Here is a 26,087-nt window from a genome sequence, read left to right as displayed (position 1 = left end):
AAGTCTTTCATATGTTCTCCCATTACCTCAAACAATGTTTTATATAACTCCATCGGGAGTCCATCTGTGCCCGGTGTTTTTAAATTTTCCTGTTTCTTTATTGCTTTTTCAATCTCCGTTAGGGTAATTTCCTCGTCCAAAATTTCTTTCATTAAATTGGATATCTTAGGTAAATCTGAATTCTTTATATAATTTTTCTTCATACCTGCTAAAATCTCCTCTCTTTTATATAATTCCTTGTAAACATCCACTGCAATTCTTTCTTTCCCTCCCTTATCTTTTATTAGAATAGAAGTCTATAATAGAAATCTATTATAGTAACTTCTTAATGAGTAGGTTGAGATGTTATTATATTTAATATTTTTACCACAGTCTTCTTAGATTCTTCCTCTAAGGTGGCTTAAGAGGAAGAGGCTGGAAGAACCTGAGGAACCTGGTTTAGGGATTTAATAGAATTGATGCTTTTGACTTAATAGACTGGAACTCAATATACTAGCACCATGATGGCGAACCTGTGGCATGCGTGTCACAGATGGCACCCAGAGCCATATCTGCGGGCATGCAAGCTGGTGCCCTAGCTCAGCTCCTTAACTGATTTTCAGCTGGCCCCTCCCCCGCTGTCCCTCCCCTCCCAGGAGTTTCCATGCAGCCGGTTTTGGATGCCAGGTAAGTATAGGGCTTGCATGGAGGCTCTGGGAGGGCATTTTTGGTCTCCAGAGGGCCTCCAGGGGGGCAGGGGAAGCTGTTTTTGCCCTCCCTAGGCTCCAGGAAAGCTTCTGGAGCCTGGGGAGGATGAAAACCAGGCCTGCCAGGGCCACTGGAAGTCGGGAAATGGGCCATTTCCGGCCTCCGGAGGCTTCAGGGAGGCCTGCTAGGCCCAAAACGGGGTGCGGGTGTGTGTGTGTCATGTGTGCATGCGCAGGATAGTGGGGCACAGGGAGCATTAAATTATGGGTGTGGGCAAGCGCACGCGCGACCCCTCCACACTCCCCCCGCTTTTGGAACATGACGGCAAAATGGTTAACTATCAGTGTACTAGCATATTGAGTGAGGATAGAGTGAACTTGCCAGATAACTTGGAACACCTTGGAAACACTTGGAAAGTGACACTTCACTTGAGAATAGAATATGATGCCTGAGAAAATTTGTTTCTACAACTTGCTGGGATTAAACAAGTGGAGCAGTCTATTAGCTGGTCCATCCTTCCTTAACAACTTGAGTGTGAATCTTTTGTGTTAGCAACCCATGCTTGCTTTGATTACCTAGATCTCTTGATTGGGGCTAGAATCTTGAAAATGTTTCTCTTAGAACCTCCTGAATTTACTATTAATCAGGAAACTTTGTAGGTTGTCTTTTATACTGGACTATACTTTTGTTATTGACTTTTGTAATTACTTTTGTAGGGTTTGGGCCCAAATTGTTTGAATTTATCGCTATATCTTTTTTATGCAGCCTTAGTAATATTCAAGTAAGAATGTTCTAGGTAAAGCTTGATGTTTCATTAACCGATGTTTTTCACATATATTTGTTCTGCTACTTTATTTCAATTTATATAGATTTTGCACTTTATTTCTTAAGTCGCTCAGAATTATTTGTGACAGGGAAAGTAAACAAGTACATATGAAAGAGTTCAGAGAGTTCCTGCTCAAAATATTAATTTAGTGGTCAAACAGTCTTATTTTTCATACTTAGTCACAACTATAAGGCAAGGTTTTTGCCAAAGGACCTCTACAAGTTACTTCTTTTTTATCCACTACTGGGTTTCTGTGGAAAATTAAAATGCACAACTAATTTCAAAATGTCATGAGGTAAAATACGATAAACTTGGCTTCCACATCACTAGCTTGCAAATTGCTTCTAATATAAATTTCATTTGCTTACCTAATGATAGGAGTGACACATTTATTGTAAGTGACAAATAATTACATTGCATACACTGGTTGATTTTTTAAAGCACTCATAACTTTACAGCAAGAAAACAATTAAAATAATCAAAATAGGTGAACTCTTAAAACGATCCAATCACTTAATTGGCTGTTAGTTTCTAGGATCAGGAAAATTACTAATTTATTCATTGTTTTGGAATTATTTTGTAAAAATGTTTGATAATTTCTTTGTGTTTTGGTGATCCTTGAAATTAATGATTGTTTAGAATTACATTTCTGAAACTTATTATTCACTATTTGTTATTTATTATTCCACCTACTGATAGATTTCCAAACACTGTGCAGTGCAGAAATATAACCAGCCATTCATTAGCTATCCCAAAACAACAAAGTAGAACAGATAGGAGTGAATGCCAAAATACTGGTACTGTCTAAAATCACTGACAAACTGGCAAATAAAAAGAAAATTCCACCTTCCTTTAATGTAAACCAGTATTTCTGTAAATGGCATGATAGCAGAGATAATTTAAAAACTTTATTCCATGCTTCTGACAACATTCAAGTCGGCAAGGGAGAAAAGCAACCCGTGATTCCGGAGGGCTCCTTATGAATTCTCAACTCCCTTCTGCTTCAAATGTGGTGTAACATGAAAGCAGTCTTTCCTTCATTTTTGTGGTAGCCAATGATTAAAAGTATAATGTAAATCAATATCACATAAAAAGAAGAAGAAACATCTCTCAATTCCAGCTCTACCTATATATATCATACAGGTCCACCCATTTTTTAAACCTCAGGCCACTCCCCTAATCTTAAATTAATCCTAGCCTCAGAAATTTTACTCATACTCTACCTAATTGCGACTCACAGAAATTTCTACCTATTTACTGCCATTTTGTGATCGTTTGGATTATTTGCAAACCAGTTCAGTAATCCTAGATATTTAATAGTTCTTCAAATACAGGAGAAATGATGGTTCCAGGCTCTTTTATCTGTTATTGATCCTAGTTCGGTTTTGTGTGTGTGTGTGCAAATAATTAGATAAAAACAGCTATAATAAGGATATGCATGTTTAGTCAGGTGAGGGTGGGAGTTTCCAAGCAGTTTATAATCACCTCCTGTTCGTGTAGAGAAGAGAGTTTTGCTTATGTTTTTGTTGTTGTGGGAGCTGCTGTGGTTTGGGCAGGATAGTTTATTAAATGAACTTTATTTTTTGCTTACCTAGATGGAGTTTCTGTGATTATCAACACTTATGATTGACTGATTAATGGATAATTAGTTTTGTATATAATAAGATATTATCTTCGTAGATTTCGTTAAATAAGAGATAAGCTTTATTATTATTCATATGCCACATAAAGTTATCATTACTAATATTGATTAGGACTGTACATGCTTCAGATTTGATTTCAAAAAAGTGCTTCAATGCCTGTGGTGCAGACATAGCACCTACCTATGGTTGCTTTTTCAGGATCCTATGGCAGCCATACAAACTGAGGAAAAGATGTGTCTTTATGTTGAGGACAGAAATGTCCAGGCTTCCAAGGCCCTTGAAGCTGTTCCTGATTATTTCTCAACTGCTGCTCTGTTCAGTGATTTACTGATTAAACTCCATGCATAGATGGAATGTGAGAATTGTATTCTCATTAGCTTGCAGAGCTTGCTCAGATACAAATATCTCTCAGCAGGACAGCTGGAATTGGATATTGATGACTACCGCTCTAGAGAACAGCAAAAAGAGAAGCCATTGGATATCCAATATCCAATATCAGCAGCTGCCTTGGTACTAGCATATCAGATCCACTGGGTCGGGGATTGTGTCCCATTTACACAACTTGCTTTTCTAAGTCATCTAGGGAGAATTGTGTATCATGAGAATACCTTGGCCCAAAGAAACGAGCCATCAGTTTTCCTGGGCTCAGAAAGAAATGAAATTCTCAAAGGTCTTGCAAAAAAGGGGCCATTCTCGGCATATCTACTTATTTATTTATTTTGCTATGATCTCAAGAGGTAGAGGGAAAGGGGATAGAAAGGCGTAAGAAGAATCCCCTAATTCTGTTTTTAGTATTATTGACTTATAATGGTGTGTGGCAATGTCTTGGAAGATAGTGGGGAAAGACATTGCCTAGAGCAGGGGTCTCCAACCTTGGCAACTTTAAGACTTGTGGACTTCAACTCCCAGAGTTCCTCAGCCAGCTGTTGGAGACCCCTGGCCTAGAGAACAATCAAATAAGAGAGGGCATAATTCCCAAGTTCTCAGGCTGTAAAATAGGAGACAGTGGGATAATTTTACTTTTAGACTTGCAAGATTCTGTTAACATGGCTTCCTGTCTGGTCTGGAAAGGCTGACACATTCCCACCATTATTTTTTTGTTTGCAAAGCAATAAAAAAAGCTCTGAAGTGAAAAGGAGCCTTCCAGCTTTCTTTGTGACTGCTAAGAAAACTAAAATAATAATAATAATAAATGGCCCAATGAACTAGGATTTATAGCCCAGTTATCTTGTAACTGCTGGCATACTGAACAGTTAAGTCAGTCAAGTCAGTGATACACAGCTTACTTGTTATGGTGTTTTGCTAAAATTGAGATGTTCATCTCACTGTTTACATACTATGTGTGTCAATGTTATTATTATTATTATTATTAAAAATGTACCATACTTTTTTCATCAAGTATTGCTTGTTGCCAAATAAATGCACTCAGTATCACAGGCTTCCTACTAGTCAGGAAATAGAGACCAGAATTATTAAAAGATTGCAGTGTTGAAAAACAACAAGCCATTCATGATACTTAAGTCCTTTCTATTTACTCGACTCACACAAGGAACTCCTTTCCTTATGTTTGTTTATAACACCTACTTCATTTTTTAAAAAACTGAAATACTAGCAATTTTATTCAGGCCATTTAAAAATAAATCAATAAACTTCTATGTGTTTTCTCTTTCATGCTTTTGCACTTAGTTGAAATTTAGCTTTCCACCCTGCTGTACCATTTTACAGTAATTTCATATTAGAATGACCAAGCCGATAAACTTTTCTAAACTTAGTTTAAAACAAATGACCAGATGATGGCAGTCAAGAGACATAGAAAGAACTATTTCTGCACAGCTACAGGGATTGGGATATTAGGCATACCATACTTGAAATCAACATCTGTTTGTAGGGGAATTGTGTGCAGTGCAGGCAGACACAGAGCCTATTTCCATTAAAGAACTATGCCAGTCTAAATGAAAGTCTTGTTCCCTTACGAGTCAGTTGCCAGATTGGACATTAGAGCAGAAAGAAGACAAAGTAGAGAAGTGTGTCTTTTAACAAAGTATTTCATTTGTTTTGGAATGAAATATTATAGCTAAGGGACAATATATGCAATCGTGGCTGATTAACCACAGTCATTTCATGGTAAATAGAATTTTATAAGAGGTATCAAAAGGATACTGAAGAAAAAAAACATTTTGCAGTTGGTGCCCAAGGAGTAATACCGACATTTCAGGTAAACTGCTTCACCAGTCAAGTCAACTTACTAATGGCATGCTTCTCCCTCAAAAAGTTTTTAGCTAATCTGCCCTCCTCCTCTTGATCTGCTTTTGTCTGCTTTCTTACCCATAAAATTAATCAACTCTAAAATGTTCACAGGATGTTGGAAATGGGCTCATAAAAATTTAACCAGCTAAATTTGATTGTCAAGTTTAGAAAATGTCCGAACAGCATATTCCAAGGCTTTGAGGCAGGTGGAAGCTGAAACCCTGTATGATGGTTTATTGTTGTTGTTATTGTTTATATGCTTGTCTTCAGGGCACCCATAATCTCTTTTTGTGTTTTCAGAATACAGAATAATAAGATTGTATATGTGTGTGTATGTATATGTATATGTGAATGAATGAATGAATGAATGAATGAGTGAATGAATGAATAAATGAATGAACGAATGAATGAATGAATGAATGAATTAATTAAAATGGAGAACTAAAATGCCATGTTAGCACAACAATATCAGTGGAAAACTTTTTAAAGTTCTACCTTAATATCCCTTCAGAGGATTCAGTTCACCTGTACATATTTTGCTGAGTAGATTTGTTTAAGCCTTTTTCTTTCTCTCTGAAGGAGCATTCTTTACCAGGGCTTTCTAGGGCTTGTTGGAAGAAACATCCTTCTGGGTTCTGCTCCAAGTGGGGAAAACAGACACTGGAAATATGGAGACTGCTTGGAAAGATGGTTTAATGGTGGACAGGATCACATGGCTTGAGTTCCTGAACAGAAAAGGGGCAGATACAGTAAATCCTCGGGTTTTTATGCTCTCTCTGGCTCTGCATTTCTTGGGGCCCCGAAAGAGTATCCTGATTGGTTGTCAGACTCCCAGGGGGTGGGGGCCTTGCTGGCTGATGGTTACATGCGCTTCCCAGGTCACATGTGGTGAGTTTCTGCTGCTATTGTGTAGAGGGCACAATATCTTTGACAATTCCTACTATGGCTCTGCCTGAAGGAGGTAGATCTTTGTTATATAGAGTAGACTGGCCCAGGCCTTAATGGCCCATTGACAAAGGGTGGGGGGCAGGAAGGTGGGAGCTGCTTTGTCTGTAAAATATGCTTCTCATATTTCTGCCTTTTTCCTATTTCCTAAAATATTTCACTCTTCCAGGAAAGGGGTGGGTGCTAACTTCCTACAATCCCTACTCTTTTTTTTTCCAAAACGTGAGTTTTGAAACAAGTTCTTGGCAAAAGATTAAAATTGATCAGGTCAGGGAGGCTTGATGAGTGCTTTTAATTGCTCTAATGCAAAGGGGAAAGACATTGATAGAGGCAACAGAAAAGGATTCCTTCAGTGGCTCCTGAAAGCTTTCAACCATGAAGGTCTAGCAGCCAGGAGAAAAGTTCTGGTAAGAATTTTACAGTATCCAATTTTCCATGCCAATTAATTTCAGATTTCAGATATCACTTTCTCTGAGCTTCCAGTCAGGTTTCAAGCAAGCACATGTCCCAAAATTTTTCACAGCCATGATTTTCCTTTAAATTGCAGGCTGCCCATTTCCAAGGGTTGATTACTGAACCTGCCCTAGCTTTTGATTGCATCCAGGATTTGTGAGTCCAAATTGAGGTTAGCCAGTGTACAATATCCATTCTTTTTTTTTTTTTTTTTGGTGTTACACATGAGCCCTGGGATTTCTACTCATGAGACCACCAGTGCAATATATCTTCCTTTACTGGGCAACTGGGCAGCATCATTTGTGAGTCACAGTCAGGGCTTGGGTTTTGGAGATCACTTTTCTGCTATCTCTTCAAGTGAGGGAATTGCCTGAGGGGTATTGCTTCCTTCCCCATCGAATTAGCAGGGAGATAAGACTCCTTGGGCTTTTAGTGCCACAGAGCAAAAATCAACCTAGGAGAAGCTTTGTGTGGAGGTAAGTGAAGGGAATGGTTTCAGTCTAATTCTGAATAAAGTGTGTCTCTCTGTGTGTGCATGTGTATGCAGCTACTTTTACAATACAGACAATACAAACATTTTGGACATATTTCTCCTCTCCACCAGACAGAAATCTAGAGTGTACATAACTTGCTGTGGCAATCACTCTCAAATACAATTCTTACAATAAACTGATTACAATATAAATGAGACAAGAAAGAAAACCTTACAATGAATTTCCACCCTCCCCCATAGTCTTTCCAGCTGTCTTCTGGGAATTGAAAAGAATCTTTTGGTCTTTACTTGTACATCTCAGGGTCTTTTCTTTCATGTCTGCTGGGTAGCATGCTTGGTGGTAAGGCTGGTCAGTCAGGCTTGGAAAGGTCTGCTCCACTCTGGTTGCTGTGCTGACTTTCAGTGGAGGCTGGATTCAAACCCAATTCCTGGTTCAAACAGATGGAGGGTCTCCTTTGGAGGCAGCATCTGGATCCATGTGCTCTGCTTCCACAGGTTGCAGAGTCCTTTGTGCAGGGCTGAAAGACATTAGAACAGGGTCCCCTCCCCCTTTTTGTGGGTAATCTTCCCAGGAAAGGCATTGTAACAGGATTACAGATTGGGGGGGGGTGTAGATAGCTTGCAGGCAGAGTTTGAAAAGAAACAACACAACAGTATTGCAGTTACTAAACAGATAATGCAGTTTCAACAAAATGGAGACACAACAGATAAGAAAAAAACTGGATTCACATGCTTCAGGAAAGAGATGAACAGGTAAACCCATTTAAACACATACAGTAAATGCAAGACTGATTTTTTTTCTTGTAAACAAACTTAAAACGTTTCCTCATAAACTTGAGTTGTTACTGTAAGATACAGAGAGAGGAGGAGAAAAAAAAACAGAAATGAAATGAAATGCTCTCTTTAATCTGTGTTTGTTGGCCAGACAAACACAGGGCAAAGGCTCTTTCTTTCTTTTTTTCTCTCTCTCCCCCATTTTTCATTGTTTCAACTTTTTTCTTTTCTAACAATTTAAAATTCTTGTCTCTAGAGATCAGATACATTTTACAGTTACAATTACCTCGAGGGTGCACAAAGACTTAGACACACACACATAAAACAAGGAAGACAAAGAGAAGAAAACAGAACTCTGAGATTTCACACACACTGATCATTCCCACATAAATCTCAGTTAAATTAGGGAAGGCACAAATCTTAAACATACCACGTGGTTGCATAGAAGACAGAGACAAACAAACAAACAAAACAAACAAACAAAAACCCAACATTCCTATTTATATATTTCCCTTTTCTTTTAAGTACCTTTATTTAGCCAAATTTGTCTTCCGGTGTTGTCTCTTAGCAAAGCCCATTTTTGACACAATTTTCCTAATTTCCTTTTATCCATGCCCCTCAATATGGGCACCCGCCTGGCGTCCCAGGCCGCGAGCACTTCTTCCACAGGGGTCCCCGCCACCCGCGAACTATCGCTACCCATGACCCTTTCCTTTTCTCCGGAAGGATCACTTCGACTTAGCCGGGTGGCACGCCATCAGTTTTCAGAGAAAAAGCTCTGGGAAGGACTTCGATTCCCTTACGAAGTATGGGCCCCTTCCTCTTAGGGAATCGCCATAGTTTTTCGGATCCAAAAAGGGGATCCGGGAGGACCTGCTGACCCCAGCAGGTGGTACTGGCACCTCCTCTCACACACACACGCTCACCCCGTGTCTGGGCTGGATAAAACCGGGTTTCCCTTTCACAACTTTATTACCCCCCCTTCACACGCTTGGCTTTCACTCGGCTTCCATTCCTTTTAAACACAAAGTTCCACATTTGGCAACCCCCCCTTGCTTTCTCTATCCTACCGGTCATGGCTCGGTGGAGCTAGCAGTAGGCAGAGGTGCGGCTAGAGGTCACTCAAAGAGGTGAAATCAGACTGTTTTCCAGGTGGAATCCCACACACACACTTCCTCCTTCCCTAACAGAAGGTCCTGTGCTCTGGCAAAACCCCCATGCTCTCCAGACTGTTAGTCTTTCTGCGGCTAGGAAATGCACAGAGGAAGCAAGATCCAGCTGTACTTGGGAGAAGGGCCTTCACTCACACACATGCAGGCATACACAAATTTCCCATGCTTTTCCATGCTTCAAAATTAAAATTTAGAGGTACTCACCTTCTTTCCAAGCAGCCTTTGAGTTCAAACTCAAAACCCCTTTAAAACCTAGTTCCAAATGGCCAAGGTCCACGAAAACATACCCACAGACTCAATGGGTCTGCTGCTAGCAAGGGAGGCTTACCTGGGCCTGGTCCATTGGTTAGGTTAGCTTGGAGTCTCGCTGGGTCGCCAATTGTTGGAAGAAACATCCTTCTGGGTTCTGCTCCAAGTGGGGAAAACAGACACTGGAAACATGGAGACTGCTTGGAAAGATGGTTTAATGGTGGACAGGATCACATGGCTTGAGTTCCTGAACAGAAAAGGGGCAGATACAGTAAATCCTCGGGTTTTTATGCTCTCTCTGGCTCTGCATTTCTTGGGGCCCCGAAAGAGTATCCTGATTGGTTGTCAGACTCCCAGGGGGTGGGGGCCTTGCTGGCTGATGGTTACATGCGCTTCCCAGGTCACATGTGGTGAGTTTCTGCTGCTATTGTGTAGAGGGCACAATATCTTTGACAATTCCTACTATGGCTCTGCCTGAAGGAGGTAGATCTTTGTTATGTAGAGTAGACTGGCCCAGGCCTTAATGGCCCATTGACAAAGGGTGGGGGGCAGGAAGGTGGGAGCTGCTTTGTCTGTAAAATATGCTTCTCATATTTCTGCCTTTTTCCTATTTCCTAAAATATTTCACTCTTCCAGGAAAGGGGTGGGTGCTAACTTCCTACAGGCTGATTGATACTATAATCTCGTTCTCTAAATCAAGTATAGGGGTCTTTGATAAAATAAAGATTTGATACCGTCCCTAGTGCAATTTTATTAGAAACTGTGCTCTTCTGGGCTGCTTCAATCATCGGAGTCTGATTCATTCTCATGTGAAGAGTCCTTAAGTAGAAGAATGACATTGATGAATGGAACTCAAAATCATAGTAATAAAAATATGCTATTCACCAAAATATAAAGGTTGCCCAATTTTCTTGAGAACTCTAGTAAAGATAACGTTACTCAGCTGAGTTTTTGATCCTCATTGATTTTATTGCATGGGCTACTTCATTTATTAATATTTTTTTCAATTTTGCATTTTGTTCTATCAGAATTCTTGATTGTACATTAATTCTAAATGAACATGGTTTGATGTTCATTGAGAGAGATCTGAGGTAGAAAAAAAATTATACCTTTTGTCACATTGTTGAAAGAAAGATTTAGAAGAGCAAGTTATTTTTTTGTTTTCTGTCTTCTGAAAAGAAATGAGTAGGGCTGAATTTCTGAACTAGAATAAAGATAAAAGCAATATGAACATGAAATACAAGTCTGAATTAGAACTCTCAGATCTCCCTACTTAGGATTTATTTTAGAAGAATTCCACATCACATTCTCGATACCTTGCAATGATTTAGAATGGAATCTTGGGAATGTCCTTATTAGTCTATTTATAATTTTTATATTTATATTATATTTATAGTCATTTAAAAATTTATTTATACAAAAATAAAAATAAATGAATAAATCTATCTTGCTCAGTATTGCTTATAATAGCAATAATCTTTTTGCTCTTAGGCAGGTGTCTGTGTTCTCTGTGTAATAAATTTGCAGAGGAACTGTTTGTTTGATAAAACCTCTGGAAATCATTTTAAGTGGTACAGCCAATATGTTTAAACCTTCTTGGTGGGGCAGCTATGGGGTGAAGGAAGATTGAAAAGCTGCAGGTATATTAAATGAATAACTGCTGTCTTTTTCTAATTGACATTCATATACACTTGCAGTCTCCAATGGCTTTCTTTATGATGAATGCAGCATTAATCATTCTGGCAGTTCTAGAATAGTTAGGGACCAAAATTCTGGTTATTAATTGTCAGGCTTACATTCAGAGTGATTGGTGGTTGCAGTCACTGTACTGTCAAAGCTTCATAGCTAGCTATCTGAAGGTAGTTCTGAATCAGCTTTATTATGTGCATTCAAAATATTGAACATCTGCAGAGTTGTATATCATGGGCATGGGTACTTTATTAATTCCATAGTCAGAATTTATTTAGGAAAAAAAGATATTGGGGAGAACAGAAATGTAACTAGCAGCCATTCTTAAGGAAAGCAGAGAGAAGAGATGAGAAGGTTTTTTTTTTGAAATTTTTGAAATTTATTTTTAAACATAAAACATAAAACAGTATCTTTTTAGAGCAAGGGTTTGATCCGGTATAAAATAAGTCTAAATTTCAAATTTCATCAGTTAACATCTTAAAGGAAAAAGAAAAAAGAAAAAAAGAACAAATCTAAACCCAATTTTTATCATTCAATCTAACATCTTATTCTAACATTTAATATTATTATTATGTAATCACCCTAAATCTTAAACTTCAAATCTAGAGAGAGAGAGAGAGAGAGAGAGAGAGAGAGAGAGAGAGAGAGAGAGGGAGAGGGAGAGAGAGATGGATTTATATCCTCTCTTGGGCTTTGAATTTTAGCTTCCTGTTCATGTGGCAAGCTATTGGCTGCTGTAGGGGTCATAGCTAACCTTGTGGGTTTTCTGAGTCAAGCTTGGTCAAACTGTGCTGGGTGATGTAATGAAGGGGCTTTGGGCAATTCATATTATGGCTGAGGGCTAATCCTCTCTTTGTTGGATCTTGGGTGAGGGTATTTGCTTATGAATAGACCTAGCCCTTTATCTCTTAAGTGCTGACATCTGCTGTGGGTTATTGAGGAGGGTGGGGGCTATTAAGAGTAAGTCTGCTTCCTGTCTTAAAAACCATGTTTCTCCATTTCTCATCCAGGGAAATATAATATTCTGCCTTTTAAATATTTCCTAGAATATTTCATTTTTCTAGGAGAAGGGTAGGTGCTAACTTTCTACACCAGCATAGATTATAGAGCCACTTGGACACCTAAACTTTTCAAATATAACTTAACACTCAGGAAAAAAAGAGGGCACAGTTCATTCACACTATTCTTCAAACGACTTAACAAAAGAGGATGGTTGTCACTTGCTTCCTGATGATTAAGGAGGAGGAGGAGGCAGATTGTAACTTTGGAGGAAGGTATTTCCATAGATTGGAAATTTCCATAGGATGAAAATACTGTAGAAAAAAAAACTTGCATCTCTGCTGCCATCACCAAACCATTCAGAGAGAGACAACTGCTGGGCTACCTTGTAAAAGATGGGATGGCTCTCTTCAGACAATTTTCATAAGAAGTGAGGATTTAGTGTTTAGACCATAAAACCTTTTTGGTTTTTAACAAGTACTTCAAAACTTTTTAGTTATCATTTCCATTTTTGCAAATTGAGAGTTTCTCTTAAACTGGGACTGGCCCAATGAGTGATTCACCAGATCAGGACTGCAAAAATCAAGACAGTTATAAAATGACCTCAAGACATAAGAAGGTGAGTAGCCAAGCACATTTTGCTGATATACTTCATTTATTTCAAATTTATGGCAGCTAAGACAAACATGAACCAATGCAGTGAGATTTTAATTAGGAAAAATATTATTGTATGATGTTAAAGTGATAGTAGAAAGTTTGCTACCTGGGCTTCAAAAACATAATAAGTTTAAAAGTACCCCAGTGTTCCTATTCAGGTGAGAACATGATGATTCCCTACAGGTGCAGATAATCTAGAATACATTACCTTGAATCAGAGGTGGGTTTCAGCAGGTTCTAACCAGTTCTGGATAACCAGTAGCAGAAATTTTGAGTAGTTCGGAGAACCGGTAGTAAAAATTCTGACTGGCCCCGCCCCCATTTATTCTCTGCCTCTCGAGTCCTAGATGATCGAGAAGAAATGGGGATTTTGCAGTAACCTTCCCTTGGATTGGGGAGGGAATGGAGATTTTACAGTATCCTTCCCCTGCCATGCCCACCAAACCAAACCACACCCACCAAGCCATGCCACGCCCACCAAGCCACACCCACAGAACCAGTAGTAAAATTTTTTGAAACCCACCACCTCCTTGAATGGATACTTATGAATGGAGAAAAGCAAGAAGTTCATCATAATTCAAAAAAGGAATGAAAAAAGTAGAAGAGGTTTTCATGAAATTTACATCAGATTATTTATGCTTTTTTGGAAGTTTAAAAACATTTAAACATGTAATATGATTTTTTCATAGTGGAGAAGGTGTGGCAGGTATGTCTCTCATATACTGCTAACCCAGTGGTGGGTTCCTCCCGGTTCGGTCCGGTTCGGCCAAGCCGGTAGTGGTGATGATATGATGTCACCGAACCGGTTCTCCCCCCCGCCCTCCCACCCCCCACGTTATTCTTACCTTTTATTTGGTCCCACCCCCAATCTATTGCTGCCTCCTGAGTCCCAGCTGATGGACTAGACTAGAGGGAAAAAAACTGTTTAAACTCTTGCCGCGGGGCTTCAAAGGGCCGTCTTACAGCTGATCAGTGTTAAAAGCAAACAAATGAGTTGGGTCGTAAGTGCAAGGACTGGTTGTAAGTGCGAGGACCTTCCAGAAATGACTGACCATCTAGCCACGCCCACCTAGTCACATGACCTCCAAGTCACATGACCTCCAAGCCACACCCATAAAATAAGCCACGCCCACAGAACCGGTAGTAAAAAAATTTAGAACCCACCCCTGTGCTAGCCACTGATTGACAACTTTATAGCCCTTTCTGAATTTTATGATTATTTTTTTAATTTGTTAGACAGGATGCGAAACAGCAAGTCCTTTCCTGAGATTGTGGCCCAAGCATGTTCTAAAAGCAACCATTTGATATGGTTGAATTCAACTGCAGCCTGCTTGCTCTCATTCTGACTCCTATTTTGAGATCACAATTGGCTGATCTCCAGAACCGAGTCTCATTGCAAAGATGTACATGATCTTTGCTAATATTTCCCTATCAAAATTAAATATTTCCAGCCCTAATATATGCTTCTAACAGTTGCCCTGTGTCAGTGTGCACACAGTGTAACTATTTTGAGACAACCCAGAAGCAAAATACAGTAAACGGATTTGACTTTCCAATAGTGGTTTATCTACAAGGAATATATACATACATGTACTAGGCAAAGTCAGGCAGTCAATCATCAACTATAGGCATGGAAGCACACACGGAGAGAGAGAGACGCCTCAACAAGGTCTCTCTTATAATACAGTCTCTTAAAGTGGTAAAGAGTCAAATAACCTTGCTGACTCATTGCTACCATTGCATCATCATTACAGCGTTACAATTTTACAACATTACAGCAGCTGGTCAGCTATTAAATCATCATTACTCAGACACCCGGCTAACTTATTTCTGCTTACAATTTAATTTATAATATATTTAATTAATGTATAAACAAAAACTGCAACTGACCCCATCTCAGACACACCAACAACAGCCAAACCTCCTACAACTGACCCCATCCCATTGGGTTCACAACCCCTGGTGATCACAGAAAAGGAAGTGCAAGATCTATTTCACAGACAAAAGCCAGGAAAAGCACCAGGCCCAGACAAGGTAACACCTTCTTGCTTAAAAGTCTGTGTTGACCAATTGGCCCCCATCTTCACCTGAATCTTCAATATCATATCATAAGTTTATTTGTCAGCATATATAAGATAACAGGTAGAAGTATAAACATAATTTGAATACATGAAAAGAGTAAGTAAAAAGGAATATTAGGACAGGAATGGTAGGCACGCTCATGCACTTATGCACGCCCCTTACAGACCTCTTAGGAATGGAGTGAGGTCAACAGTAGACAGTTTAAGGTTAAAGTTTTGGGGGTTTGGGGAAGAAACTACAAAGTCAGGTAGTGCATTCCAGGCATTGACTACTCTGTTACTGAAGTCACATTTTCTGCAGTCGAATTTGGAACGGTTTACCTTGAGTTTGTATCTAATATTTGCTTGTGTATTGTTGTGGTTGAAGCTGAAGTAGTCATTGACAGGAAGGACATTGTGGCAGATAATTTTATGTACTATGCTTAGGTCAGACTGAAGTTGGTGTAATTCTAAGTTGTCTAAGCCCAAAATTTTGAGTCTAGTGGCATAAGGTATTTTATTGCGGTTAGAGGAATGAAGGACTCTTCTCGTAAAATATTTCTGAACTCTCTTGATTGAATTTTGTCCGATATGCAGTGTCTGATTTGTGTGTATTTATGACCGTATTTATACGTATTTATTTGTCCATATTTATGTCTGATATGCAGTATTTATGTCTGATATGCAGATAAATTACTAGAGATATGCCATGTCCCTTCTTGCTTCAAACGCTCCACTATCATCCCAGTGCCGAAGAAGCCCTTCATCAAGGAACTGAATGACTACAGACCAGTTGCTCTAACTTCTGTAGTTATGAAAACCTTTGAAAGGCTAGTGATGTCCCACCTGATAACCATCACGGATCCACTGTTAGACCCCCCGCAATTTGCATACTGAGCAAATAGATTGACAGATGATGCTGTTAATATGGTTTTGCACTATATCCTACAACATCTTGGATCTCCAAAGACCCACGCAAAGGTCCTCTTTGTAGACTTTAGTTCAGCATTCAATACCATCATACCAGACATTCTTCTAACTAAAGTAAATAAGCTAGTGGTACTTGACTACACTTGTAAGTGGATCACAAGGTTCCTAACAGACAGGAAGCAGCAGGTGAAGCTAGGCAAAATCACATCAGATACCTGTACAATTAGCACAGGAGCCAACCCAGTGCTGTGTGCTCTCTCCACTTCTCTGTATATACCAATGACTGCATCTCAAACAATCCATCTGTTAAAGTTTACTACTGAAGTTTGCAGATGATACAACAGTGATTGGTCTCATTCAAGACAACGATGAATCCGCATACAAACGGGAGGTTGAACAACTAGCCTCATTGACCAGAACAATCTGGAACTGAACACACTCAAAACAGTAGAAATGGTGGTAGACTTTAGGAGAAACCCTCCCATACTACCACCTCCTACAATACTAGACAACACAGTATCAGCAGTAGAGACCTTCAAATGTCTAGGTTCTATCATATCTCAAGACCTAAAATGGACACCTAACATCAAAAACGTCATCAAAAAAGCACAACAAAGAATGTTCTTTCTTTGCCAACTCAGAAAGCTCAAACTGCCCAAGGAGCTGCTGTTACAGTTCTACAGAGGAATTGTTGAGTCTGTCATCTGCACCTCTATAACTGTCTGGTTTGATTCTGCAACCCAACAAGACAGACACAGACTTCAGAGAATAATTAGAACTGCAGAAAAAACAATTACTACCAGCCTGTCTTCCATTGAGGACCTGTATACTGCATGAGTCAAAAACAGGCTGTGATTGTAACTTTGTTGCTTGTATCCATATGATTCATATTGATATTGATTGTTTCCTGATTGCTTATTTGTACCCTATGACTATCATTAAGTGTTGCACCTTATGATTCTTGATGAATGTATCTTGTCTTTTTATGTATGCTGAGAGCATATGCACCAAAGACAAATTCCTTGTGTGTCCAATCACACTTGACCAATAAAGAAGTCTATTCTATTCTATTCTATTCTATTCTATTCTATTCTATTCTATTCTATTCTATTCTATTCTATTCTATTCTATTCTATTCTATATAATAATAATAATAATTATAATTATAATAATAATAAAATATATTAACAAATATAAGAAATGCCATTTGAATGTTTTTGCTCCAAGAACTGCTTGTACTGACTTTTCTTTGTTGTGAATTCATGTATTTTTGCTTGATTATAAATCATTGTGAGAAGGTGATATATACAACAATATATAATAAATAGGCAAAAATAAACTATAATGGAAAGAACTAATAAAGAAAAAAGAAACAAAAATCCTATTTTTTTAAAAAAGTGTTTTGAATTAAAGGAACAGCTTTTAAATCATAAATTAAACCTTAATTCCTTGGTAAAATTTCAACAATATGAATAAAGAGCAGTTTAGAAAATGAATTCATATCTTCAATCCAGGATTTTAAATCAGATGTTGCCAGTTCTTTCCATCTGAATCAAGCAATCTTGGCTATTGATCATCTGAAAAAAATTTCATACTCTGAAAGTACTCAGAGTACTTTCATACTCAGAAAGCTGTGAAATTTTCCATATATAATTTAATAATACACTTTAATATACAATATTGTCCACAAATATGTAGCTACGAAATGCTTGAAATTCCCTCATGGGTCAAAAATTAACTAACCCTGCAAATTTATTGATGAATGAGGTAATCTATAGTATTTCTGCACCTTGAGAAGATTTTTCATTATTCTTTCTCTTTAACAGCGAAGTGGTTAGAATGTACAATAACATTGATTTCTCTCAAATTAAAATACTATTTATATAAGAGCTTGCTTTACATACTGAGTGATCATTTTATATTAAAATACAGTCCTTCTTTATTTAATATAAAGATTAAATAAAATAACAGTGAGAAAAAAACTCTGAATCATTGAGAGAGGTTATGTGTCTTATAGTTGACATTAAAAGGACACTATACCAGTAGTATTTCAACATAGAAATCTCTTTTTTATTTCAACTTTTATTACAAGCAGTCACTCACAGCTTACAGTAGGTGTTTGGTGAAAAATGAAGTTTTAAATTCTCAGCATGCACCTTTATGTATTTGCCCCCAAAACTGAACATAGTGTTAAATGGTGTTAAAATACTAGTGTTTCAACAAAAACAGTGAGAAGTCTTTGGGGAAAGCAAAAAGCTAGCCAAGCTCAGCTCAGCAGGGAAAAATTCGTCCTCAAAGAACTGCCCTTTCATTTACCATCTTCAGTTCTAAATTCATCTTTAAGTAGCTGATTCTGCTTCTTGAGTCCAAAATTATTTGCTGCTAATTTTTTCTCTTCCTTTCCCCTCCTCCCCCATGATCCTGTAAATCAGTGGTCCCCAACTTTTTTGGCACCAGAGACTGGTTTCATGGAAGACAATTTTTTCATGGACTGGGGCAGGGATGATTTCATGCGCAACCTAGATCCCAACGTAGATGAAACTTCTCTTGCTCGCCTGACAGTTGTGTGACTTGACTCCTAACAGACCATGGACAAGTACTGGTCTGTTGGAGGTTGGAGACCCTTGCTGTAAATCATACTTTTCAATCTTTTTTTAGTCTTCTGCTACTAGAACCAGAGGGAAAATAGGCCTGTTTGCTTTTATGAAGAGTGGCCTCTAGATAATAAAGATAAGATTGCAAGTGGTCCATGGTTCAGCTGCTGCTAAATAGTTTATCTTTCAAACTTTCATTGTTGTATTTGCAAGATAAGAATGAAAAGGACATACAGATGATTATCGATTTGTGACAATTAGGACCAGAATTTCTGCTGTTAAATAAGGCAGTTGGTAAGTGAGTGACAATTGATTTTATGACCTTGTTTTTCAGAGTTGTAAGTTAATCACAGACAGTTTTTAAACAAATCAGGCCTCCCCTATTGTTGGAAGATAGATGGAAAAGTCATAACTAGCAATAACATAACCATGTCTATGACAACTTGCTGTGGTCAACTCACTACAACCAATTTACCATAGCCAACTTGCTGCAATCAACTCATCATGGCTTATTTGCCATGGGACAACTTGCTGTGACAACTTGCCACAGGAAAACTAGCTGTGGAACTGTTCAATGCTGCATTAATAGCTTCCTTCAATTACTTTTATTATTGGTGACCACATTTTCATTGAAATTACTGTAACTCTTGTATTTCTGGATTAATTTTCTTTTATTATTATTGGTCAAGGTTCCTTCGAAATTAATTAATTTAACTTTTGTATTTGTTTCATTATCCTGTGGCAAGTTGTCCTGCAGCGAGTCCCATTTTGGACCCTGGGATGCTACAACCATCATAAATACATACCAGTTGCCAAATGACAATTTTGACTGTTGACATGCTGCAACAGTTGTAAGTCACTTTTTTCAGTGCTGTTCTAACTTTGAATGCTTACTAAACAAATGTTTTTTATGTTGAGGATTACCTGTATATCTCTCGTCTATTTTGGAGAAGAAACAAAGTTAAAACAATATGAGATTTAAAGGATTTTCATTAAAAAAGTTGCAGATTTGGATTTGACAATTATGTGAATAAGGTTTTAAATTTTTCATTATCATATGGTTGATTTATTTTGTCCATAGACCTGATTTATGTTTCTGAGCTATTACATAACCAGTTCAGCATGAAGTTTTAATCCAATATAGAAATGTCAGGATTTTTTTTCATCATTCTCATTTATTAACATTCACCCTCCTTTTCTCCCAATTTTGTCTATGGCTACTTTGAATAAAAAAGATATAATTCATAGAGTTCATAGGCCTAATTGCTTTTGCTATCTTTTCCATCTTATCTTCTTTTTGCAGCTAAAGATGTCCTTCAGAAACTCTAAGACCATCTTTTGTACTAACTTCACAAGTGGTTTTCTTAAGGTCATCCAAAACTCTCTTCATTTCTTGAAGAATAGAAATCATTTTCCTTCCTTGAGGCTTGAATATAATTAATTGGAAATGAAACCCCACTTACAGTAGTGGCCAAAATTGTGGAAATCTTTTGGGAAAAGTGTATTTTCTAAAACTAACTAATAACACCACTTTTTTTGGAGTAGTATCATAAAATTATATATCAATGGAAAGATAATTTAATCAAGAATGTAATGCAGTAACTTTTATGAAGGATTTGCTAATAGAATAGCAGTTACAGTATAAAGAAGAAAAGTGAAACAGGTAGAAAAAATAAGATACAAAAATTATCACCATAGAAAAAATGAGATATAAAAAAATTATCACCATGTCAGTTAATACTTAGTTGGATAACCTTTAGCAAGAATTATGGCCTTACAACATCTTCCCATGGAGTGAACCAAGTCTTTTAGTTCTGCAGCTCTTGTAATGTAAAACCAAGATTGAATGATTGCTTCTATTAACTGGGTTTTATTGCTGGCTCACTTCTGACTAACAAGTTTCTTTAGTCGGCTCCATAGATTTTCAGTTGGGTTAAGGTCTTGGCTATTCCCAGGCCATTCCCGCAATGGAATAGGATTATCTTGAAACTCCAAAATAAGGTGGTGTTATTAGCCATCAAACCTCAAAAATACACTTTTCCCAAAAGGTTTCCACAATTTTGGCCACTACTGTATAGCTTATTTCTCATTTAGTCAGTTGCTATTGAGGTGCTTTTATGTTCTCCTTTTCTCTAAAGGAGTTTGGCCGAGATCCTGAAACAACATCACTTTATCTCTTTCCAAACTTATTTTTTTCAGTCTATGTGGCTTATGAATAATTTTGTCTGTTGTATGAGAGTTATGGGAACCTTTTAATATATAATGTTTCTTGGTCTTTGTACCTTTTTGAGTCTGGAATAAAAACCCTAGAGTTATGCTTCTCAACCTTGCTAGCTTAAAGATGGGCAGACTTCAATTCCTAGAATTCATCAGCAGCGGTTCAGAATCTTTATCCAGTAGTTTTAAAACACAAAACACTACATTATGTTTTGTCCTCACCTTCTCCTGGCTCTACAATTATATCAATAATTGCAGCATTTTTTTCTGGCTGTTAGATGATTTCTTCTCCAATGTCCATTTCTTGCAAATCCATCAAGTCTAGCTTGATATCCAAAATATAGTTTTGAACTTTTTCTAAGTTAGATGTATTTTGTGTGCTAGAATTATATGTTTGGTTTGTTGTCTGAATTATATAAAATGTTTATACTTAAAACATAGTACTTATTAATTTGTTCAGACATAGCTGATGTCCTTTCTTATTAGTGTCATGGACTTCTTCCATTCCAGTTTTAATTCTTAAATGTTTGATAAAGAATTTGTCGGTGATTTATCTTAGTTGCTTCCTTCTGGATATCTTAGTCATCAATTTCTTCGTCCTGATTGCTGATGGTGTCCTGAGATTGACATAGTAATGGTTGTTTCAATTATGGAATGGGATTGTTCCAGTGGTGAAATGTAAAATTTGTTACTACCGGTTCTGTGGGTGTGCTTGGTGGTAGTGGGTAATATGACTGAGTGGGTATGGCCAACTTTTTTTTTTTTTAACTTTTAAAACCATTTTTCTACAACCTCTTCGGCTGAAGAGGTTGTAAAAAAAATGCTTTTAAAGCCTCTGATGATCCCAGCTGACTTGCCTGATCGGCAGAGGCTCTCTCTCTCTCTTTTTTAAAGTCTCTGACGATCCCAGCTGACTTGCCTGATCGGCAGAAGCTTTTTTTCCTTTTAAAAACATTTTTTCTATAACCTCTTCGGCTGAAGAGGTTGTAGAAAAAATGCTTTTAAAAGCCTCTGATGATCCCAGCTGAGCTGTGCGCTCATCAGAGGCTTTTTTTAAACTTTTAAAAGCATTTTTTCGGCCAAAGAGGTTATAGAAAAAATGCTTTAAAAATAAAAAGCCTCTGATGATTGCGCGGCTCAGCTGGGCAATGGGGAGAGGGCAGGGATTTTTGCTACCGGTTCTCCAAACCACCTGTCTCAATCGCTACCAGATCGGGTGATCCGGTCTGAACTGGGAGCATTTCACCCCTGGACTGTTTGTCTCGTACATTTGGCTGCCCTAATTCTCCGCCAGCGTTTCTCCCTCCTGTGATTCTCCACTGGCTATTCTCCTTGGCTGACATGCCTCCACCAATTCGCCATGTGCAATGGACCACGGCCACTCCATCCCATGCGCTTCGTAGCAGCCGATATGCAGTAGGACAGTTCGTTCTGGTTTTTTTGATGCCTGGGACAGTTAGCACCCAACAAATTGGCTAGAGTGGGTGGAAGTAAGGAATTCTTTAGAGTTAATAGAAATCCAGCAAAAGGAGAGAGACATTCAAGAGGCTGCCAAAATGTCTCCCTCTCTTCCCTCATCTCTCTCTCTTCCCCCCACCTCCTCTCTCCCCTCCCCTTTGGAGTATGGATAAAGAGGTGCCCTAAAGCATGGAATTCTGCAATCTGATTCCTGATGATCAATCATGATTCCTCATCATGATTCTGAAGATGAGGAGGAGGAGAGGGATGGAAGGGAGTACTTTATTCATACTCCAAAGGGAGGGGAGAGAGGAGGCAGGGTGGAAGAGAGGGGGGGAGGGAAGAAGGCATGGTCCAATCAAAGCACCTTCCCAACTGGAGATGCCTCCCAGTCACACCCCTCCAGGTGCAGGGCAAGCTGTCCTTGACTCTCTGAGAAAGGAATGTTATTATGACTACATATCACCCATGCTCCATACAATCCCCCTTCCCAATTTCCCACAACAGTAAATGTGGTAGGCCTGAAGGCCCAATGCAAAAGCTTTTGTCAGGTTTCAAAGCCTGACAAATGATTCAGTTAACAATTATAGCAAGTTGTTGAGACAAAACTTATTTAACAACTGTTTTGCTTTGCAATCAAAATTTTGGATCAATTGTGATTGTAAGTCAAGGGCTACCTGAACACCAACTTTTCTAGTGGTTGTAAATTAAATTTACAACAAAATTTGGAGATATTGCATATATTTGATGGAAACAATGTAAAGTTAAATAATAACAAACTAATTATACTTTTAGTTTTGGCAGCTAATTTGCTAATTACTTATTGGAAATATTAATAATTTATCAATTGAAAAATTGCATCATAAAATTTAGTCAGCAGCCCTAAAAAAATCAGATAAATTCGTATCTAGGATGTCAAACCTCTACTTTACAGTATCTGGTGGGACTGTATGTGTTTTATAAGCAATAAATTTCATAGGATATCTGGAAATATAATAGGATTTTTAATTAGATTAAAAATTGTTGTTAAACTACTAAAATGATGATCAGTATGTATTGTTATTGTTCTTTTTAAACTAGCAAAATTGTCTCTCCCTCCCTCTCCTGAAAAATTACAACTTGGGGCATAAATATTTTCAGTATACCAATTCTATAAGAAAACAGATAAATAAGAAACATAACATAATGGAATTGTTCAGAAGTGTAAAAACATTTTTAAAAAAGGCTTGGGATAATTAAAAATGATTCTGAAATTGCTATAAAAAGTTTATTTTATTTGCTGCATATCTTTGTGCTAGTAAGAAGATTGTGATCTATAGCAGGCAGCACATCTCTAGATAGGTTATTGCTATCAAAATGAGAGAAGCAAGTTTAACAAAAAAAGGGAGAGGTTAAGAAAATCTTTAAAATCTGATATGCTTCATGGATAGTCCCTGAGATATCCATAAATAATATTTTTCCAGAGTGATCTCCATTAATTGAATCCACCTTGAAATGGCATAGTAATCAGACTGAAAAATGCGATTTACACTCCATAGGCTTCCTGTCTAGTATGACAGGGATGAAGAAAGATAATCTGCTGTTCAGTCTTCATAATTATGTCCATATAATGTTTTAATTAACATTGAGGGCACCTCGCATTTTAGTTAGTGAATCTCGTGTGGTGCCATTAACTCTAAGGCATAAATATAATTTAACATTGTATTCTTGGGTAGCAACTCAAAATATACTTCCTAGGGAAAATTTCCCCACACCTTCATCTCACGGAAATAATGGGAGATATTTCTGAATCAGCATACTTTAGAATAGGCTATTTACTGGAAAATATATGTTAGGAGTTGTTTCTCTTTCTTTCCCTTCCTGATAAACCACAGAGGAAACACAACTAGATAAATTAATTTTACTTTATTTTAAGGCTACATTAAGAGAATCTTGCAAGTCTGAAAGTATAAATTTCCTGCCGCCACTTCTAATTGCTTGATTTGTTAGGACAGGTCATTCCTAAATTTCTTTCTGACCATTAAGTCACTGAAGCAGGGGTGAAATGCTACAGGTTTGGACCAGTTCGTCTGAACCGGTAGCAATGGCGGCGGGTGGTTCAGAGAACCGGTAGCAACGGCAGCATGAGGCTCCGCCCACCTGCCCAGTCATTGTTACTTCCTGGTTTTAACCAGGAAGTAACCTGTTTTTTACCCTCTGTGCATGTACAGAAGGGTTTGTGCATGCGCAGAGGGTCTGTACGCATGCGGGGCACGTGCACTTCTGAACTGGTAGGGGAGATAAGTAAATTTCACCCCTGCCCTAAAGGTTCCTGACACTCTTGTCTGATTGTCTCCTAGGCAACGTCTCTTCTCCAAATCATCCACAGGTTCCATTACAGGACCAGGTTTTATTTTTCATTCCACATTTCCAGTGCACTACTTTGTGTCACAGAGAAGATAATCTCTCTGAATATTGTTGGTTTCAAGTTACTGTCACCCCTAACTGACATTGTAGATGTTCAGGGATGAAAATTAAAATCCATCAGCTTCTGGAGAGCTACAGGTTACTTATCTTTGTTTCATTTGAGCAGCTAAATTTCTTCCTAGAGCTTTTAGTTCTTTTAAGGTACGACGAACTATTGCTTTTAAGTTTATATTGATGAGAATATTGTATGTTGAAAATTATATCTGCTGCATGTTGCCATTCATCAAATATTTTGTCCTTACATTCTGCAAAACTGTAGTGGGAAATGCTGATCCAGTGGTGTATACTCAGGGGTGTCAAACTTGCGTCGTCACAGTGGCATCATGTGACATATCAGGACTTTTCCCCCCATCGCTAAACTGGGCATGGGTGTGGCCAGCATGTGACAAATCTGGGCTGCGGGCCGCGGGTTTGACCCAAGAATCATTGATTCTAAATAATAGAATCCTTATGTCTTTGTAACTGCCATGTCCCTTTTCCATAGGTTGGTTGCATCATTAATGCTTCTGGTTAGGGAAAATATATATATGTTTTTCTTCTTACTTCATAGGTTGGCATCTCATAAAAGTCTTACAAAGTAACCAACTGAATGGAGAAATCATGCTGTGAACCTTGAAATGAAAGACAAGAATGAAACTCAGGTCATTAGGCAACTGAAGGTGGAACATGGAATATGTGATAAATAGTAAAGGAGCAATGAACGATAGAATGTGTAAGCATGCAATACAATGGGGAAGACTGGACAAAACTGCTAACTATCAGAATAACTATTGGAAGGAACTAGTCAAAACAATACTGTAAACTTAACAATAAATTCTTCTTGATAGCAGAGTTTCAGGCTTCGCTTCCTCTTCTATAATGTTAAACCTTTTTGCAAATGGCTTTGCAACACCTCATAAATATACACACCTGTGATCTGGCAGTAACCCAGACAATAAAAGCTGCATTTAAGATAGCAAATGTATGTGTCACTGCTGTTTTGGCAACATGAATGATAGATTAAGTGTTGTCTTATCTGTTCAGATTAATGACTGTACATTCTTAATGGAGAAATAGTAAATTAGTTAGGCATATTAGCTGCATCCCTGCTGGACTATCTAGATCAGAATCTAAGGCTTTTTAAGACTTTCCCTATTATGATTGTTCCAAATAAGAAGTACAGCTTCCCACTGTTTTTGGGAAAGAAAAGCACAACTGTAGTGTTATCCCTAAAATAGATTTAACAATGTATTAAAATGGTCCTAACTGTCTACAAATTCTCCTTCCAAAATTCATAGAAAACTTTTACCCCATTTGATACAGTAGCCCATTGGTAATGAAAAGGTTGCTTAATGTTGATTATAAATCAGCATTTCTAAATCTTGACAATTTTAAGATATGTGGACTTCAGCTCTCAGGAATTTATTTTTTCTATAAAAGCAACAAGACTTGGACTCTCCTTTTCTCTGTGGCAGGATTCAATTTTTTTTACTACTGATTCTGTGGGTGTGGCTTGGTGGGTGAGAAATGGCATGGCTTGGTGGACGTG

General features: G+C 38.0%; 1 long non-coding RNA gene across 1 annotated transcript; it reads left to right on the top strand.

The window, feature by feature from the left end:
• The first annotated feature begins 11,155 nt into the window (after nt 1-11,155).
• LOC117655066 (uncharacterized) lies at nt 11,156-25,390 on the top strand. Its single transcript, XR_009620374.2, has 2 exons — nt 11,156-11,348; nt 25,110-25,390. It is a non-coding gene; the product is annotated as an uncharacterized LOC117655066 (long non-coding RNA).
• Nucleotides 25,391-26,087: the final 697 nt, after the last annotated feature.

Source organism: Pantherophis guttatus, chromosome 4 (assembly GCF_059756535.1).
Source record: "Pantherophis guttatus breed Tessera chromosome 4, ASM5975653v1, whole genome shotgun sequence".
Taxonomy (NCBI): Eukaryota; Metazoa; Chordata; class Lepidosauria; order Squamata; family Colubridae; genus Pantherophis; species Pantherophis guttatus.
The sequence above is the reverse complement of the archived record's forward strand: the minus strand, read 5'-3'. Positions and strand labels throughout refer to the sequence as shown.